The sequence below is a fragment of the Anabrus simplex genome, chromosome 1 (assembly GCF_040414725.1).
Source record: "Anabrus simplex isolate iqAnaSimp1 chromosome 1, ASM4041472v1, whole genome shotgun sequence".
Taxonomy (NCBI): Eukaryota; Metazoa; Arthropoda; class Insecta; order Orthoptera; family Tettigoniidae; genus Anabrus; species Anabrus simplex.
In genome coordinates this window covers 1,423,897,289-1,423,918,152 of record NC_090265.1, presented here as the reverse complement: position 1 = coordinate 1,423,918,152, position 20,864 = coordinate 1,423,897,289, and the positions used below count along the sequence as shown (strand labels likewise).

At 36.8% G+C, this 20,864-nt stretch overlaps 1 protein-coding gene across 3 annotated transcripts in view; it reads right to left on the bottom strand.

The window, feature by feature from the left end:
- Positions 1–20,864, bottom strand: part of LOC136879145 (tRNA (guanine(10)-N2)-methyltransferase homolog) — a 287,770-nt gene that overhangs the window by 206,374 nt on the left and 60,532 nt on the right. The window contains exon 2 of one of the 3 annotated variants that reach the window (XM_067152909.2): positions 17,618–17,726. The exons of 1 other annotated variant lie outside the window; for it this stretch is intronic. The gene's annotated coding sequence lies outside the window, so the exon portion shown is untranslated. Of the gene's footprint in view, positions 1–7,198; positions 7,308–17,617; positions 17,727–20,864 lie in introns of all 3 variants that reach the window. One more of the 3 variants, XM_067152917.2, reaches the window with a different exon arrangement.

The window sequence follows — 20,864 nt, the reverse complement described above, 5'->3', positions numbered from 1 at the left end:
GGAAAACCTGTCAGCTAAAGCTGTGGTGAATGTCAGTGCCGATGACTGGAAGAAAGTTGTGTGCAGAACACCAAGATTAATCCATGAGGCGTGGGAAAATGAAGAAGTAGTGGAGAACTCCGTCGAAAATTTCATATCATCTTTGGGAGCTGGTGACAGTGATTCATTGTTGGAGGGTTCCAGTGACTCTGAGATCAGTGGTGTGTTCCCTTTGTAGGCCATAATCTCCTTCCTGTGCCAGCCATTAGCGTGACATATTATTTCCTCATTCTCTTTTATTCTTAATAATATATTCTCTTATTAGTGTCGGATGTTGTTGGTAAGTGTGAATTTGTTTTCAATTCATATTCATTAGTTTTTCTGAGTGCTGTATTACATTTTACAAGGGCTGTTTACCACGGTCGTATTGCATCAGCTGTTCTCGGGGGAGTAGCGCACTAGCAACAGAGGAAAGGTGATGCTCATTTGTTTTGCAAAACTTCAATTTAGAAGTAAGGCTGTGCAAAGTATAGACTGAAAACAGAGGAATAATTTTGTCTGAGAGCTCACCTCCTTACAGAAATTGTGAACTCACTGCATTAGATTTGCTATATCTTGTTTCAGTTTCACTTCACCCTCCTAGGAGAACACAGGTAAGTACTTAAAGACCATCTATATATATAAAAATGAATGTTTGTATGTCTCGAATGGGCTCAAAAACTTCAGGACTGGTTTTGCTGAAAATTTCACAATTTGTTCTTATTACTCCTGGGAGGGTTTAGGAAGTGGTGTGAACGAAATCCAATAGGTAGTTTTTTTTAATTTTTATGATGAGTAATTTTATGTAATTAATTTGTATGCAAAGTTGCACCAAGATTGGATCGTCTTGATGGACAGACTGTCGCTAAGCGACAGCAGCATACGCTATATCAATGATAGTCCGATAAGAAATGCTGTATATAAGAAGATGGGAACACACCGCCATGTTTTATAAAGTGCATTTCTACTAGGAGATTCATGACTGTGCCTGTTACTTGGAAATAACAATCCAACATGCCGTGATCGAGATGTACTGAACTTTCATGTCATAGGACCAACTTTGATAGGTCTGTCCAGTTTGAAGAATGTAGCTGTGTATTATATGTGAAAAAATATTTAAGAAACTGTAAAAAACGTAGAATATCAACAGTGGAATGACACGAGTTATAACCCACTACTAACAAAGAGCAAAAGGGGGTTCGCAATGAGCAAAGGCGAATCTATGTAATCTACAGTGGAACCTTGAAATCTTGAATCACCTCAGGAGCTAAATTTTGAGTTATCAAAATTTCGAGATATAGAGAATACAGTTTCTGAGTATGTATAGCACATAACTGAATCATATGTACCTATGGGCTTATACTGAATACATTATTTTTAACAGCACAGTATAACCCCGTTTAACCGAAATAAAGGGGGCAGAACCACTTCAGTTGACTCTTTTTTCGGATGACACATGGCAAATATTTCCAGAAGTTAAATGTTGAAATAAAAATGCATAAACTCTGTTAAGCAAAGGTGCATACTGTATATTAACATTAAACTGTTTACATAATGTCACTCATTGTATAAAATCAGTGATTTTCTTGTGAATTTTCTTGGTGCAGCGCTGTCGTGCAGCTATGTCGCGCCGCCATCACAATACATCAGCCGGTATAGATTCATTGCTTTGTTCAACAAAGCGCAAAGCAATCTGAAATATTGAAACAATATTTTTGTTAATTCTGAACGGAATACTGTGTAATTAAAGCATGTGGCACTGTATTTTAATAAAAATTCAAAATCAATCTTATCTCCAAATCCATTAAATCCATCATCTGCTGTAACTCAATTCTCAGAACTGCTATTGTCAGAGTCGGAGTCATCTGCATAATCTTCATGATGAATAATACAGTAATAATAAAAATAATAATACAATAATAATTCCTGTTTGTTCAAGAAAATTGTATCATGGAACGAACTAGAGGGTAAGGAACTGTTTTGTTTTATGCTACACGTGCATTCTGGCATGTCATAATATAAAAATAGGGTTTGCCTAGTAGCTCTCAGCACATATAGCAAGAGAATTATTAATATCGACAGCTAAGAATGAGAGGGTAAAAACAAAATATTCAAATACAATTTTGCCAGAACATTTCGGTTAAGCCGGGTTTCGGTTAAGCGAAGTTTGGTTAAGTGGGGGTTCTACTGTATTTAAAAATATACAAAGTCTATTTTCCGGCATCAGTTTAATTATAACACTTCTTATAGTAACTTTTTAAAAGACAGGATACAGTACATACAGTAGTGAAACAAGGAACATAACTCCGTTACCACCTTTGGAAGAAAATCCGTTAGTCTCTTCTGTTTGTTACTGTTAACCTTTCCTCCCTTCACGTTGAAACTTCTTGTCAATACCACGCATTGATGGTTATGAATTTCATGTTTTTGGTCCGCAGACAAGATTTGTAAATGGAGCTTGGGGGTTGCTTTCGTACGTGACCGGTAATTAATTCACACCCAAAAAAAAAAAACAGCGAGGCTTCGCCAATTTTCCGATCACGAAGTTTTAGTTTATCAGTTCCCATCATATTACCTCTCAGCATCACTGTAACCCTTTCTTTACTTGTTAACTGTTCCTCACAAACCACAAATGCCATATTGCACAATTAATGCTGCACAAAATTCGAGTTACAGAGTACTTTTTGCTTCAAGGAGAAAATGTTTGCTTCGAGAAATCAAGAAATTTGTGTAACCAAATTTGGAGTAATACAGAAATAAATACACGTGAAGTATAGGACAAACGGCTGGGAAATTTAAGTTATTTTGAGATACTGAAAATTCGAGTAATAGAGGTTCGAGATATTGAGGTTCGACTGTATATATGTATATATAAAATAAAATGTCCTACCTGACAGATTCATCATCGCTGAGCCAAAACTATTGGACATAAAGAAATAAAAATGTGGGGATACATTTATATTAGAGGAGCTCACAAAAGAAGGATTTTTTGATATTCCATTGCTAAGAGGTTGAAAATGGGGGTGAATTGTTTAAATGAGTATATCTATATCTTAAAAACTTAACACTTCAAAGACATAAAAATTGATATTTGGAATCTCCTTAAAAAAAATAAAACACATATTATTTTGTTTTGAGAAAAGGCCCTTAAGGGGAGGAGCAAAAAAGATGAAAAAGGGGTTGATAATCTTTTATGAGGATACCTGTATCTCAAAAACTGAAGACATTAGAGACATGAAAATTGCTGCTTGGAATCTCCTTTAAAAATAATGAAACTATTTTGTTGTTGGAAAACACACTTTAGGGGAGGTGAACAGGAGTGACAAAAGGGGTGAATTTTTAAAATGAGTATATCTACAACACAGTATATCTCAAAAACGTAACATGTTACAGACCGAAATATTGTATTTTTAATCTCTTTTAAAAAAGCATGTATTTTTGTTTCCAGAAAAAACACGTAAGGGGGGAAGGCATCGTAAAAGGGACTGAAAAACGGGGTTGAATTATTTTTATTAGGATACTGATATCTCAAAAACTGAAGATACAGTATCACAAATGTGAAAAATTGTATCTGGAATCTCCTTTAAAAATAAAGAAACACATATTCTTTCGTTTTCGGGAATTCCACTTAAGGGGGTGAAAGAATTGAAAATATAGTTGATTTCTTTGTATGAGGATACTTATATCTTAAAAACTAAAGATGTTACAGATGTGAAAATTGGTACGAAGGTAATCCCAAAAATAAGGTCTCCTATTTTTTTTTATAAATACATAGATCTGTTTATTTCTAGAATGGTTTACATCACTTTACAGCTTGAACATTTAGCTATTTTTCTACATAATCACCATTTTGGTCGATGCATTCTTCTAGACGCTCTGACAGTTTTTGTATGCCCATATCATACCAACTCGCCGCCATGCTGTTCAGGAAGTTGTGAACCTCATCTTTCACCTCGTAGTCGGTGCTGAATCACTTTCCCGCCAAATGTTCTTTTGACTTAGGGAACAAGCAATAGTCAATGGGCGCCAAGTCGGGACTATAGGGTGGGTGGGTGATGAAGATCCACTAAAACTGTTGCAGGAGAGCAATAGTTTGCCGGGTGATGTGCAGGCGAGCGTTGTCATGGAGAATTTTTACGCCCTTGCTCAATATTCCTCTCCTCCGGTTCTGAATTGCCCGTCTGAGTTTTTTCAGGTCTCACATAAAGTTGACCAACAACACCCCTTGTCAATTCCAAAACACACTTGTCGTGACTTTACCGGCAGACTGTGTTTGCTTGAATTTCCGCGGCTTTGACGAAGAAGGATGCCGCCACTGGCATGATTGTTGCTTGGTATCAGATGTAAAGTTGAACACTCAGATTTTGTCACCCCTGACAACTGAGTCCAAAAAGTTGTCCTGTTCGGCTGCAAAGCACTGAAGACATGCGCAGGCAGAATCAACTTGCTGTCGCATGTGGTCTTCAGTCAGCATGCGGGGCACCCATCTTGCGCACACCTTCCGGTATTTCAACTTTTCCGTTAAAATTCTGTGAGTGGTGCTTCGGGAAACCTCGGGAACCAAGGTGCAGATATCACCCAAGATGATCCGCCGATCTTCACGCATGATTTGCTCAACCTTCACGACTGTCTCAACGGAAATTGAAGGTCTCCCACTCCTTTGTTCGTTGTGAATTTCAGTTCGACCGGCTGCAAACTCTCTACACCTATTACGAATATTTTTGACATCCATGCACGACTCACCATACACTTCTCTCAATTGATGATGGATTTCAATCGGTTCAGTACCTTTTGCATTCAAAAGCCGAATAACTGCGCGCACTTCGCGGTAACATCCAACGGGAGCTCCATTCTCAACGGCTGCCGAGCCAAGACTGAGTGCCTCAGTGCGGCGTGCGCATGTTTATATGCGAGCGCAGGAAACACTCTTCACAATATTGTGACCAACAGCCACACGGATAGTTTTCTGTATTTTTAAAAAAATAGGAGACCTTATTTTTGGGATTACCCATGTAGTTGGAATCTCCTTTAAGGGGAGAGACCTAGCTCAACATGGGGAAAATAGGCCAATATTCATTCGATTGTTATATATGCTACAAACATTGTTGACAAATGCTGCACATACCCCAGGATTGGCATGCTTAAAAGCAATCAGAAGCAACTTCAATAATGTCAAAATTCTAATTATAACATTTTAAAATAAAATGTTCAAAATTTCCCACCTTTTTAACAATATATCACGGTTTCCTTCATAACTCTCTTACTGATTCACGGATAATTATGATTTCTTCAGAGTTTTCTCCCATAATGTTGTACTACAATCTGTACCACATTCAGATCAATAGGATTTAAATTTGATTTTATATAACATTTCTTTTTAAAAAGCTATTAATATTTTCTGGTGCTCGGAATAAAAATGCGACAAAAAATCCAAATCACAGTCTATGTTAATGATTGAGATTCATTTTGTAGCTGGAGTTTTGATACACACTTTAAAAAAAGGAAAAGTACGAAAATTCTTATAAACTTGGAATTTTTAAGGGAAACAGTGATATATTGTTAAAAAGGTGGGATATTTTGAATATTTTATTTTAAAATATTAAAATTATTAAAATTCTGACATTATTGAAGTTGCTTCTGGTTGCCAGGAAACTTGCCAATACTGGGATATGTGCAGCAATTGTCAACAACAATTGTAGCATATTTAACAATTGAATGAATATTAACCTATTTTTTTCCTTTGTTAAGCTGGGTCTCCCTCCTTGAAAATAAAGACACGCACATTTTTTGGACAAAATCAACATGGGGGAGGGGTTGTAATAGGAGTTGAATTCTTTTTACGAGGATACTGATTTCTAAAAACCTGAAGATGTTACAGTCGTGAAAATTGCTATTTGGAATCTCCTTTAAAAAAAAGAAAAACATATTCTTTTGTCTTCGGAAAATCCACTAAAAGGGGTGTGTGAAAAGAAGTGAAAAAAGGAGTTGAATTCTTTTTATGAGGATTCTTATATTTTAAAAACTGAAGATGTTAGAGACACAAAAATTGGTACTGGATTCATCTTTTAAAATAAAGAAACTCACATATTTTGGTTTTCAGAAGATCCACTCAAGGGGTGGGGGGTGAAAAGAAGTGAAGAGGGGTTTAATTATTTTTATGGGGATACTTATAGGTCTATCTCAAAAACTGATGTTACAGGCATGGAAATCAGAATTTGGATCTCCTTTAAGAATATAGGAACACAGTTTTTTTTTGGAAAATCTACCTGAGGAGGTGTTAAGAGAACTGAAAAGGGGGTTGAATTCTTTTTATGGGGATACTTATAACTCAAAAACGGATGTTACAGACATGATAATCGGTATTTGTAATCTCCTTTAAAAACAAAGAAAGCCGTATTTTTCTGTTTTTGGAATATCCACTTAAGGGGAATGAAAAGAAGTCTAAAAGGAGTCAAAATCTTTGTATGACGATATATCTCAAAAACTGAGATGTTACAGGCGTGCAAATTGGTATTTAGAATCTCTTTTAAAAAATAAACATGTAGGCCCTATTATTTTGTTTTTGGAAAATCCCCTTAAGGGAGTGAAAAATGGTAAAGGAGGGGGGTGTTGAATACCTTTTATGAGGATACTTACATTTAAAAAAAAACTGGAGATGTAACAGATGTGAAAAGTGGTAATTCGAATCTCTTTCAAAAATAAAGAAACAGACTTTTTTTTGTCTTTGGAAAATCTACTCTGTGTGTGTGTGTGTTTTTTTTTTGAGAAAGGGGTTGAATTATTATATGAGGATACTTATATCTCATATACTGCAGATGTTACAGACGTAGAAATTGTTATTTGGAATCTCCTATTTAAAAATATATTTTTAAAAACATCTATTTTTTTCAACTGGAGAGTGGGCTGTTCCTAGTTGCGCCACTAGTTGCCAGAGGATTTAAGTACCAGGCGATCAGTGGCGCAACTTGTGAATAATTGCTCGGTTCATACTGGGGAATAGTCAGTTGAGAGAATGGCGTCCTACAAAGAACTTCTTGCTCTTGCTCTTCTATTAAAAAGGAAAAACCGAAGGGTTAGGAAAATGCGGAAACATCCTATATTTGTTTCTCGACTGACTAGACGATTATATTATATATTGTTTGACGATCTAAATGAGGATGACAGTAAAATTTTCAATTACCTGCAAATGTCAAAGTCGTCATTTTACAAATTGCTTGGCTTCATAAAAGAAGAAATAACGGGAAACGACACAGTACTAAACAAGTGTTTCCCAGCTGAACTGTAATTCACTAATATAACATATAATGGATCAATGGTACTTGTAAATGTAAACGATTATAGAATTTTTATGGGTATTACATGTTTCCATATAAGAGTAGTAAAACCGGGCGAGTTGGCCGTGCGGTCAAGGGCACGTGGCTGTGAGCTTGCATCCGGGAGATAGTGGGTTCGAATCCCACTGTCGGCAGCCCTGAAGATGGCTTTCCGTGGTTTCCCATTTTCACACCAGGCAAATGCTGGGGCTGTACCTTAATTAAGGCCATAGCCGCTTCCTTCCCACTCCTAGGCCTTTCCTATCCCATCGTCGCCATAAGACCTATCTGTGTCGGTGCGGCATAGAGCAACTAACAAAAAAAAAAAAAAAAAAAAAAAAAAAAAAATAGATAAATAAATAAATAAACATTTTATAATACTCATATACAGGGCGAGCTGGCCGTGTAGTTAGGAGCGTGCAGCTGTAAGCTTACATCCGGGATATAGTGGATTCAAATCCCACTGTCAGCAGCCCTGAAGATGGTTTTCCGTGGTTTCCCATTTTCACATCAGGCAAATGCTGGGGCTGTACCTTAATTAAGGCCACGGTTGCTTCCTTCCAACTCCTAGGCCTTTGCTATACCATAAAACCTATCTGTGTCCATGTGACGTAAAGCTACTAGCAAAAAAAGAAAGAAAAAGAAACCACATTATAATACTCACCGTATTCTTCTCGCCTACGGGTTTTGCTTTGAATTCTGGAATAAAGTATGCTGTTCCAAGAATTCAGTGTTCTATTTTGTCAGTGTAAGCTTCAGTTCTAGAATCCCAAGTGACCGGTTTTCATTCTACCTCAAAAATGGTCTTCAGTATTTATTTGACTTTCGAATAATTTTACCATCTCCTACATTTGCTGTTGTAGTGTATTTGATGTCTCCATGTTCAATAAATAAACCCATCAAATAAGTAAAATATTCACTCTACCACAGCACGAGACCAAACAAGGTAATGAAGAAAGATGATGGTTAGGTGGATTGCTGACTCAATTGCGTTCCATCTTCCGCATTACATCAAGCTGGTGTGAGAACACGAACTTGAGTGACGTTTCCATATGCATGGGGAGGTACATCGGGTGACTAGTTGCGCCACTAGTCACCCGTGGCTAATAGGCTACATTTACTGCAATGTCCTGTCACGCATTTGAGCAACTAAAAGTCGCCAGAGCAGTTGCCGGCTCAGATGATGGCCGGCAACTAATTGCTCAGTTGCACCACTAGTCGCCTGCGGCTAATAGGGTCCATTTGATCCAATGGCCCGTGACTCGCCAGAGCAACTAGTTGCGCCACTAGTCGCCCACAGCTAATAGCAGCCTTAGCTCTGAAAGGCAATACCATTCATTTTTTGCTGGGGTAAATTGTGGTAAATGAATCTCAACTATTCAGTAAGTTTTTATGCCTAACAAATTTTCAGAAAATCTCTTAGTGCAGTAGCAAGGAATGATTACCTTTATCAAATTACGAAAGCCACGTGAGCAAAGCCACGGGTAACAGGTAGTCTGTAATAAACCAAACAATACTGTAACTGGTTATCAGACATAAAAGATTCCATGTTCCCTACCTGATAATGGAACTCTTTTAGGTTTCTTCCCAACTGACATCGCTTTAGCCTTGGATAAGCTTCTTTTCATGTCATACTTTCTTCTCAAGCTTCAACATATTAGACTGCAAGGTTTCCATACAGTCTGCCATTAAGACGAAGACATTGGTGTGGGACAAACTACTTAATACATTGCTATCCAACTAGATCCCTCTCTAGCATTTCATGCCTTTCAGAAATGACCTGATCTATAAAAAAATTGGGAATGACAAGAGAGTTTATCTATTTGAAGACAGCAGTGTATGAAGATGTGGGGATTGTCCTTAACCTTTTGTGTTTTCATGTCTATCCTTGTTTCCTTTTCTATTACTGACCTGTCTTTGTGCTTATCCCATTATGCGTTCCTAACTTTCTAGAAAAGACTTGATACCAAAATAATACAACAACATGTAATGAAGCACTGTCTTATGAAAAAGCACACTTGTTTGCACTTATCTAATACCTTGCGCAGACCAACGCTATGCTATGGCAATGAGGCATGGACTCTAAAAACCACGAGCATATCCAGAATCACAGCATGCAAAATGCACTGAAGAACAGGCTACACACAAGGACATTTTCTCTGAATTGTGTCGGAGTTGCATCTTGAAATTTGAACTAGTGAAAGTACTAGCCATGGTCTGAATGTAAATTGAAAATAGAGCAAATTGGTGGGGTCAAGTTGGCAAGATCTCCATGTAAGATATAGTTTCTTTTAGCTCTGTGGAATTGTTTGTAATAAGGAGACTTCCACAAAAGCAGTCTACATTTTGGTAACCTAAACCATGTGTTAAATACTACCAAATCTGTTTCTTGATGGAATTCATGAAGTCTTCACTGTTGTTCTCTGTATAATACAGTGTTCCAGTATTGTGATGGATTACATCAGAGTTCACTTATTCCTAAAATGTGAATTTCCACTCTCATCATTTCTTTCATCATACTGCTGAGTTTACCAGCTCCATAACGGCTGTTCACATTCCATGAGACCATATTTTTAATTTCATTACTTTCATCAAAGGGATTCTGAACACCATCATCCATCTAAGGGCTGTCTAGAATGGAGGATCATGTTAATTGAATTTTCTGCCATAGGGTATTGGTTTCCCTGGGAAACTTTTTGCCATGGTGGTTTCTCATTTCCCCCATTTTTTTTTTTTTTGAACAGATGCTTCCTGCAAGCTATTCATCATGGATTTCAATGGCATTTCTTCTGCTGAGGTTCCATTGCACATACTAAAGGGACTCATCTGCTCATAGTCATTGGTTCCTTTGAAAGGTCCAGATGATATACATTGTAACCTTATCTTATGGGAAAGGAAAATAAAAAGGGGTGTTTCTTTTGTTTGTCACACCAATAGATTCCATAAAAATTATTTTGTATATCAGTTATGAAGTAAATAACTAGTCAAATTAATGTTTACAACTATTTAGAGTATGTTTGGGAATGAAGTTTCTATTGTGTAGATTTCAATAGTAATAGCTACTAAAAGGAATGTTTAGGTTTGGAGTTTCATGAGATTACAGGAAACATACAATAGTGAGGGAACCAGTGTACTACTAACCAGAGCATAACAACAGGATACCATTACAGAACAGAATTTGATGGAAGTACCAGACACGGCATCGTACAGAGTTCACTATTCGTAACAGCTTAGACTTTTGCTTTAATAAATATAGAAGAAATTTTCTGGACTTGTTGGCCAGGATCTATTTGGGTTCCTTTTTTAAAACATTTTAAAAATACAAGTTGTTTTATGTCGCACCGACACAGATAGGTCTTATGGCGATGATAGGTCAGGAAAGGGCTAGGAGTGGGAAGCAAGCAGCTATGGCCTTATTTAAGGTACAGCCCCAGCATTTGCCTGGTGTGAAAATGGGAAAAGACAGAAAAACATCTTCAGGGCTGCTGACAGTGGGGTTTGAACCCACTATCTCCCGAATACTGGATACTGGCCGCACTTAAGCGATTGCAGTTATCGAGCTCAGTATATTGGGTTCCTAGTTCCCAATGTTTCATCAGAAACTGTGCCGAATGGTTTCAAGGTCTGCTCTTTCCAAAGGTCAGTAGTAGACTGAACCAGGGTGCATGAAAAATGATGTCTATAACAGTGATAAATGGGATCAGGACAATTAAAATGAGATTAATATATCAAACTACTCATTCTCAATTTTAAAGTTTGTTGTAATTTGATTGGTGAATCATATTCTCCTTAGAAAATAGAGTGGATTACAACCAAGACCTCACTGTACTATATTTGCAACTTCCATCTATTTTCCTGCCCTTTTTTACCTTAATGAAAAAGTATGAAGTAGACTGTTTATTCAGGGCAACAAGGGTACTCAAAACCAAAATTAATGACTGTGAAGTTCACCACACTGATTATGTGATACCCAGTTTTGCCCGAGGTTGATTCAAAAGGACTATAGAGATAAGGTGTTTCGTTAATTATGATTGTATATTTTCCTTGTTCCTTTCTTTGATGTGAATATTTCCTTTTCTCGAAATTTCTTGTTTAAAGATGCACATTCTCTTCTGTTTATATCCTGCCTAGAATGTATAATTTCAATGGGAAACAGATTCAGAGCAGAGACTTACCATATAAGCATGCGTGGTTAGAGTACAGCAAGAAACACATGGGTGCAAAATTTTCAGCTGCAGCCTTGGTCATTGGAGGACCGAATAAGAATGATAGTGATCATCGGTGAGAAGAAGATGCTATTGAGAGGTAAAGGGAAAAGGCACAGATTTGAGTAAAAAACAAAAAACAAAAAAAAAACAGAGTTGTTATCTTATGTTAAGGATAGGTGCTTTGCTAGTTAGAAGTTACTTAAGATCTATACAATAGTAACCACCTTCCAAAACATACCCTTAATAGCTGTAAAAAAAAAAATAACTTGACTGTGCTCAGGTTGAGCAAAGCATCTGGTCTAAACATTAGATGAACGTTGTTGTGAAGGATTCAGTCTTGCGACTTGTTTGCCTCCCTGACAAGTCGTCTCCAACTGGCTCGGTCTTGAACAGTATGTTTCACCTCTTCATAGCTTCACAGCCTGGCATTTTCAAGGAATGTCTTCAAGGAGGTCTTCCTTGGTCTTCCTTGAGGGCACTTGGTATTTTGCCTTAAATCACTTCAGTTATCACACTGCTATGGCAAAGCATATGGCCTATCCACCTGAGCAGTCGCTTCCTAATCTGACTCAACAGCTGGTGAGTGTCCCACACCACAGCAGTGGTCATCTTCTTTGTTCAACTTACTTCCTGCATTTGATGCAAATACCAAATCTCAAAAGCTTCCAGTCTTTATTTTTATTTCTTACTGAGTGTACAGGTTTTGGCAGAGTATGTCACAAAAGACCAAACATATGGCTTTGTTATTTGTGTATGTGGGTTGAGGATGCCATTGCAAATTTTCTGTGATAATCTAGCCAAGGTATTGGAATTGAGCTATCTGCTGTAGGACTACTGGTGTGCAATTGGCAGTAGCAGCATTCTTGATAGGATGGCTGGACTTCGTGTGACTATAGCTTGGCCATCAACAGATTTGATGGCCTATATTAGTCTTCCTTACATTTTAACCCCTTGTTTGGGTATGTTAGGAACTTGTTTATGATCCATTCAGCGAAGAAATTAATAATGGTGAGAAAAAGCTTATCTTATCCCCTTGCAAATCTTTGCAATGGTTGTGACTTCTTTGCTAAAACAGATAACTGCACTTTGATGTTGGTAAGAATTGAACACCAAATATATCACATGCTGTCAACAGTCTGTGTGCACCAGAAGAGGAAACAGCATATCCAGGGCAACTTATGACATGCCTTTTCATCATCTAGGCCTACAGTCGAAGTATACACATAGGTCTCCACCATAATAATGTTATCTGCTTTACGTCCCACTATCTTCTTTTACAGTTTTCGGAGACGCCGAGGTGCTGGAATTTAGTCCCGCAGAGTTCTTTTACGGGCCAGTAAATCTACCAACATAAGACTGGCGTATTTGAGCACCTTCAAATACCACCGGACTGAGCCAGGATCGAACCTGCCAAGTTGGGGTCAGAAGGCCAGCGCCTCAACTGTCTGAGCCACTCAACCCTGCAAGGTCTCTATCACAGTCAATCATCCTCTCTTCTAAACAGTGCAAAGAAATAATTGCGCTACGAGTAGACTTCTTTATTGCATAAAATCAGCTTCATGGTCCGTATCGCACTTCAATAGATTCACAATTAAGTATTTATTTATTTTCCACCTAGTCGATACAATGATTGCTTAAGGCAATTTTTAATGGTCAAAAGTGGTACATGTTTCGTATATTATCAACATCTTCAGCCACATAACACTGTTTAGATGAAAAATATATAAAATTGACAAAGTAATGCTTTAGAGGAAGTGTCCTTAAAATTAACATAAGATTGACAAGATTAAAACAATCTTATGTTAATTTTAAGGACACTTCCTCTAAAGCATTACTTTGTCAATTTTATATATTTTTCATCTAAACAGTGTTGTGTGGCTGAAGATGTTGATAATATACGAAACATGTACCACTTTTGACCATTAAAAATTGCCTTAAGCAATCATTGTATCGACTAGGTGGAAAATAAATAAATACTTAATTGTGAATAGACTTCTTTATGCAAAAGCCAAATTGTGTCTATCAAGATACCGCTCAATATACAGCTCTCCAAACGGATTTAACATTTTTTTGATATGCAAAGGATTAAGCTGATTGTCCTGTAATCTTTGCAATCAACTGTATGCTAAAATAACTGAAGAGCAAAAATTCTTCTGGTCATTCATCTCTTTCATAATTTTTTAAGTTAACTTGGAAGATCCATTCTTGTGTCTGGTCACAATTGTACTTAAGAGGCTCAGCAGGAATATTATTGACACACTACGTCTTATGGTCCCATTGATTTTTAAGAGCATCACAAAACTCTCCCGTAGTTATTCCACCCTCCTCCACGGTTCTGTCATCCTGTGCCACTGGTGTCCAAGAGACTGGAATGGTTTCACTGTGTAAGCAGATATGCCAACTTTCAAAAGTAAAAAGTCAGGAGAAATTTGGCAGCGAATCGTGACGCATTACGATACATCACTAATTCATTATAATTCAATACATTAACAACTCTACTTGGCCAACATATATATTTTTTAATTATTTACATGTGAATACTACTGGACATACCTGAACTTTAGGAACATGTGACTTCTCATTCTTCAACATGCTGAGCACATTACGAGTAATTGTTCAACACACTCATAGGGGACTTAGCCCTCTTCAGAATCTCGGAACTAAATTTTTGCTCAAAGCACTTGCGTTGCTGAACTGATTTTAAGCTTAAAAGTTTCTCCAAGGTTTGTTCGGACAGCAAGGATCTGAACTGTATTTTTGTCTTTGTGACTCTGCTAAAAATCCTTTCACATTCTGCACTGTTATGTGGAATTGATAAAATAGCAAGCATCATCTTAGAGAGCCTGTCATATTTAAGTACACCATCAGCTGATTTCATCTGACCTATCAATGCCCACTGAATATCAATTATTCATTTTGCCAGGTCTGTTTCTTCGAGCTGAAAGTTACAGAACTGGGAGTGCAAAATATCAGTTTTTTTTATCCAAATGTTCTGTTTCACTAGTCAGAATGTAGAACAGAATAGCATTATTTATTTATCATCAACAGGTTATTTTCTCAATAAAAGATGATTCAATAAAACATAATATACAACAAATACACCTTAAATAAATAACACTAATTTCCTAAAATAATAACCAAGATGACACTAAATCTAGAGATATTTATATATGTCTATTTACAACATCTTTAAATAAATAAATAAATAAATAAATAAATAAATAAATAAATAAATAAATAAATAAATAAATAAATAAATAAATAAATAAATAAATAAATAAATTAATTAATTAAAAAATTAAATCTCTTTAAATAATTGACAGTATTAAACTACATCTAGTAACATTTATATATCTTACATAGAGGGCCTTACATTCATGACGTCATTAGGGCACGTCTGTTTTTAGACAGGGGTGAGTGAAAAAGGTCCACCGATTCACCCACCTCATTCAGTGATGTTAGTGCCCTCGCCAGCCATGAGTTAGCCCGAGCCACAGTTCTCACTTTAGGCAGATGAAAAATATACCTTTGCCTAGTATTGCGACGAGGAACATATAATGGAATCAGCTCCAGTAATGTTGAGCAATCCACTCTATTCATAAGACACTCATAAAGAAAGAGGGCATTGGCACATCTGTGGCGTGAGTGCAATGACCTCATTCTCATAGTCTCACAAAAAAGACTCGTAATCGGACGAAGAGAGATAAATACCCAAACCCTTGTAGCAGATCCATTTCATGAACCTTATTTGGACTCTTTCCAAGTTTTGTATTAAATACTGCTGAGAAGGTAGCCACACCTCGCAACAGTATTCTAACGCTGGCCTGATCAGAGTGCAAAACAAAGTTAATAGCGTTCTAGGAGAAACAAATTCGGCACATTTTCTTTTCAGAAAGCCAAGTAATTTAAACCCTTTCCTAGAAATCTTGTCTAAAGGCCGTAACAGTTTGAAAGTGTCACACCAAGATCATTTATTTCATTCACATGATATATTTGGAAATTGCATAAATGGAAAGGGTAATTTACTGGTTCCAACTTACGTGAAAATGTAATTGTGTTGCATTTTGAAGTATTCAAACCAAGCAGCCACTTTTTACAGCAATTACTTAAGAGGTTTAAGTCAGACTGTAGCAACTTACAGTCCACCTCACTATTGATCACCTTAAAGAACTTTAGATCGCCAGAATAGAGAAGGCAATTACCGTGTTGTATAACTGATATTATATCATTTACGAATATGACAAAGAAAAGAGGGCCCAGTAAAGAGCCTCGGGGGACACCTGAAGCAGGATGGTACGACTTTGACGGAATACCATCAGCTTTTACTACGCAAACCCTATTAGTGAGATAGCTTCTAATCCACTCCAAAACACCTCCTCCTATCCCATATGCTGACAATCTGATGAGTAGAGCATCATGTTGAACTGAATCAAAGGCTTTGGAGAAGTCTGTGTAAACAACATCCACTTGCTGCCTCCTATCCAGAGATTCTGAAATGAAATTGATATACACCTGCATATTGGACACGATAGAGTGTTTCTGTACAAAACCATGCTGCGCTACATTAATATACTGTGAAACTGTACAATTTCTTATACACGATCTTCTCTGCCACCTTTTAAATCAGGGACAATAACAAAGTTATCAAACACCATTTTGTCTCCTTTCTTGAACACTGGTAGACATAACCTTCCTTCCACTCACATGGAAAATACCCTGACAAGAATGACATATTTATTATGATGCTAAGTGGCCTACCTAGCACAGATGCACATTCTTTCAATACTAGTGCGGGTATGTCATCTGGACCACATGAGTTGGAGGTATCCAAAGATGCAAGAATTGAAGATACCTCTGCTGGAGAGGTCACTATTGAAGTTAAGCCTATAACACACATGGACGAAGTGGATAGATTACACTGTGCGGCAGGTGAGTGATACTTTTCAAAGGTATCTGCAAAACTGTTTAAGATGCTCCTCTTGTCCTGTAATTCTTTCCCGTCCTGAAGCATAGTAGATGGCAGGCGAGATGACTTCCGTTTGTTGTTTACAAAATTCAAGAAACACTTCGGGTTGGCAGCTAATTTTGATTCCATCGAAGTTTTATAGTTTCTGTATTTTTTTGAGCTGAAGACGCTTAAATTCACCGCGTATGGTCGAAAATTGCACATAATCACTACTATGGCCCGCTTTTTTTAAACTTCCTTCTTGCCCTCTCCTTTTCTTTTAATTTGTCTGTTACCTCAGAGTCATACCAGCATGGATACTTCCATGTGCTAACTATCCTGGACGGTAGTGTCTATTATTACAGTGCGAAGGAAGTCGCAGAAAAGGGTTAATGCCTCACCGACGGAGGGGGAGTCCTCGATTAAATTCCAGTGAAACAACGAAATGAAATCTCTCATTTGAGGAAAGTCGGCCTTACTCCATGCGAATATAAACTTCCTCTGTGGTACGGGGCGCATAACTCGCGGTAAAGATAGAGTGAATTCTACATCTCGATGGTTGGATGTAATTACCTTTTCCGTCTCAAAGCAGTTCAAGTGTCCACAGTATTGATCCGAGATTAGAACAAGCTCCAGGAAGTTCTTGTTTCTTGTTGGGAAATGACACATTTGCTTGAGACCAAATTCACTGACGATTTCAAGAAGTAAGACGACTTCCGCACATCTTTGTTTTATAACAGGACCAGGATTCCAAGCCAAATGCCTGATGTTAAAGTCTCTGCAAACTAGAAGGATATCCTGCGGGTTTAAAACAGCTATTTGGAAACTTGTTAATGAAACATCGAAGGCTAGAAAATGATGCCTAACTTATAGCAGAAATATATGCAACTTCTGCGTTAATTAAAACTTCATCTTTGAACGGAAATTTGTGTACCATGTAGTCACATGATGAAGAGAAACACTTTCTAACACACTTAAAGAAAATGCCCTTTTCCTCAGACTTCAAAGTCTTCACCAAAACAAATGCAGAGTTCCCTATCATCAGATCACAATCAACCTTTTGATTTGCTGGAGTATGATAATCTACATCAAGGAGAGAGGAAGAGCTTTTAATAACGTGTGGTTTCACAAACCTTGCCATCACATTCTTCAATAGTTCTTCCAAAATCGACTTCAATAAGTGGATGTGCGGCATACTTGACTGAAGAGCTGCGTTTGGATTCTCAAAGATATCCATAACACCTGAGAGAAAAAGGCAAAAAGATTTATGTAAATTTGATGAAGGGAATATGAACAATCGTTCTTCATGCGATAAAGCACGGCTCTTAGTTCATCAGTAGTTTCATTTTTTTTTGGGTGAAACTGATGACTGGGTTTTCCTTTTAACTGAGGAGTATGATGAAATGTTATGAGAATGCTTTACCTTTCCAGACAAACAAGACACATCTGCACATAGACTGTGCTTAGGAATTTTGTAAGTCTTCAAAGTTCCTATCTGAGAATCCTTATTTATAATTTCACTCCTGAATCAAGTAACCAAAGGGTCCCACTGCAGCAAAATCCTATCTAATTTCCTCCTTAGTGATAACGATCGAGTAGGCACATGCTTCAGAATGTTCCTGATCTCTGTGTTGTGTAAAGTCTGAAATTCTCTGAACTTTCCTTTCCTCTTTGCACTCTTTTCCAGATAATAAAATATATCAATTACTAGCTGATGTACCCGTGCTTCGCTGCAGAATTTTACAATGTATACAGAATTCCAGGTTAGGTAGTGTACATGTTGTGAGCAAGATTGTATTAGGGGTCTAAATTGCATAGTTCTTAACGTTACCCTAGAAACGCGAAGGGGAAGTCACCTAACGTCTTTTCTCATATGAAGACTGGGTTAGGGAATTTTTATTGTAATGGTAGGCCCAATTGCCTACCATCAGTCACAAATCAGGTTGGGGAGTTTTCATTATAATGGCAGACACTCATTCTCCACCGGCCTTTTTACATCCTCAGAAAGAGTGTCTTAGTTGTTTTCCCAACTGAAATGAATATACGTAATTACAACATTAAACTCCGAAAAAGAAAGGGTGATCGGCAGGTGTTTAATCTAAAAACCCTGGACGATGTGTATGGATTAAATGAGACTGTGTAACTTTTTTGTTTTGAGAAAAATGACTTTTAATGCAATTAATATTTACTACCAGAATGTAAGAGGGTTAAACACTAAAATTTCGGAGTTTTATGTTAACAATAGTGAATTAGAATACGATATTCTGTTGATTACGGAAACATGCTTACAATCTCATGTTGCTAACAGCGAACTGTTTAGTAGGGATTTTAATGTGTATAGAAAAGATCGTGGAGGTACAAGAAAAGGAGGAGGCGCATTGATAGCTGTTAAAGGTTCTATAGTATCAAGACAAATAACGTTAGATTTTGGTGATACTGAAGCAGTTTGTGTAAAAATTATAGTTAATGGTCACAGTTATGTAATAATGTCAGTGTATTTTCCACCTGCAACCAAATTGGAAGCATATTTGGACTTCTATAGATTGTTTGAAGTTAATAAGGACCTTTCCAATTTAGATATTATAGCTGGTGACTTTAATTTGCCATTAATTACTGGTGAGCAAAGTAATATTGTAAATTTTGGACCTGCATATAGAACCTTAGCTAAGTTTATGTCACTCTATCAGTTGCACTTGGTCAATAATATTCTTAATGCAAATGGAAATACACTTGATCTTATTATTACGAATGTTAACACATTAACAGTATATAGAGATGAGTGCCCCTTAATTAAGGAGGATAGTTATCATCCTGCAATTGCAGTCACGCTACTATTAAACAGAGAGAGTAGCCATGTTTCACAACAACCTGAACAACCTAAGCAGTTATTTGACTTTAGAAGGGCTAATTTCTTTCAAATGTATAAAAGGTTTGAGCGAATGGATTGGTCTAGGATTGTAGAATTTACAGACGCTGACCAGGCTGTTGAGTATTTTTATGCTCAGGTACACTCTGTATTTTGTGAAACGGTACCTATGAAGAATTTTCACACAAAGAAAAAGTATCCTCCATGGTTTACTAAAGACATAATAAATAACTTGAAACTGAAGGAAATCCACAGAAAGCGAAGGAAACATTCAGAGTATAGTAGGGTAATATTTAACCAGTTAAGGAGAGAAACGAAACATATGATCAGTAAAGCGTATAAGAATTATATTTCTAAACTTGAAGAGAATATCAAAAGTGATGTTAATCAGTTCTGGAGCTATATGAAATGCAAAAGAGATACCAAGGAGGGTCTGCAACAGGGCATGAAATTTAACAATATCTTACTTAATAATAATAAAAGTATAGCTGATGGCTTTCCAACCTTTTTGGATCGGTATATTCGAAACCTCCACCAACCTTTGATATTCCTGATTCATCTGATGTGTATGTTAATTATCCGTTATCTTTAGAATTAGTGGATGAAAAGGAATATAAGTTAGCTATTAAAAAATTAAAACCTAAAAGGTCATGTGGTGTTGATGGAATACCGCCGTACGTACTGAAAGCATGTTCGAATGTGTTGGATTTTCCCTTACGAGCCTTATATAACGTTGTGGTAAAAACGCAAACCTTTCCAAAAGTATGGAAGATAGCGAAAGTGTGTCCAGTTTTTAAATGTGGGGACAGTAAAAATATTGAAAACTATCGCCCTGTTTGTATTTTGTGTGCACCGGCTAAAGTATTTGAGCAAATAATGTACACGCGTATATTTAATCATGTGAGGGTCGGTATACATATCAATCAGCATGGTTTTATGCCAGGTAGATCAACTACGACTAATTTCTTAAAATTTATACAATATGCTTATACCGTTTTGAATAATCAAGGACAGGTCGATGTAATATACACAGATTTTTCCAAAGCCTTCGACAAATTAGATCACGGCATTTTAATGAAAAAATTGTCATGCTTTGGTCTGACCCCTCCTTGGTTAAAACTGCTTGCATCTTATCTTAGAGCACGGAAACAATATGTTTACTATCATCAACATGAGTCTTTCACATACAATGTTACTTCTGGTGTACCACAAGGGTCTAACCTTGGCCCTTTATCCTTTATTTTATATATTAATGATTTGCCCACTAGAATTAGGTTTTCTCAGTGTTTATTATATGCTGATGATGTCAAACTTTATAAAGAGATAAAAAATGTTGATGATATGTTGAAATTACAATATGATTTGGATTACTTATACGCATGGAGTATTGAAAACTGTTTGCAACTTAATATAAATAAATGCTGTTTCCTTCAGATTTCAAATAAGAAAAATACATTGAATTATAAATATAAAATTAATAATGAAGAACTCAAAGTTGTCCACTCTGTTAATGA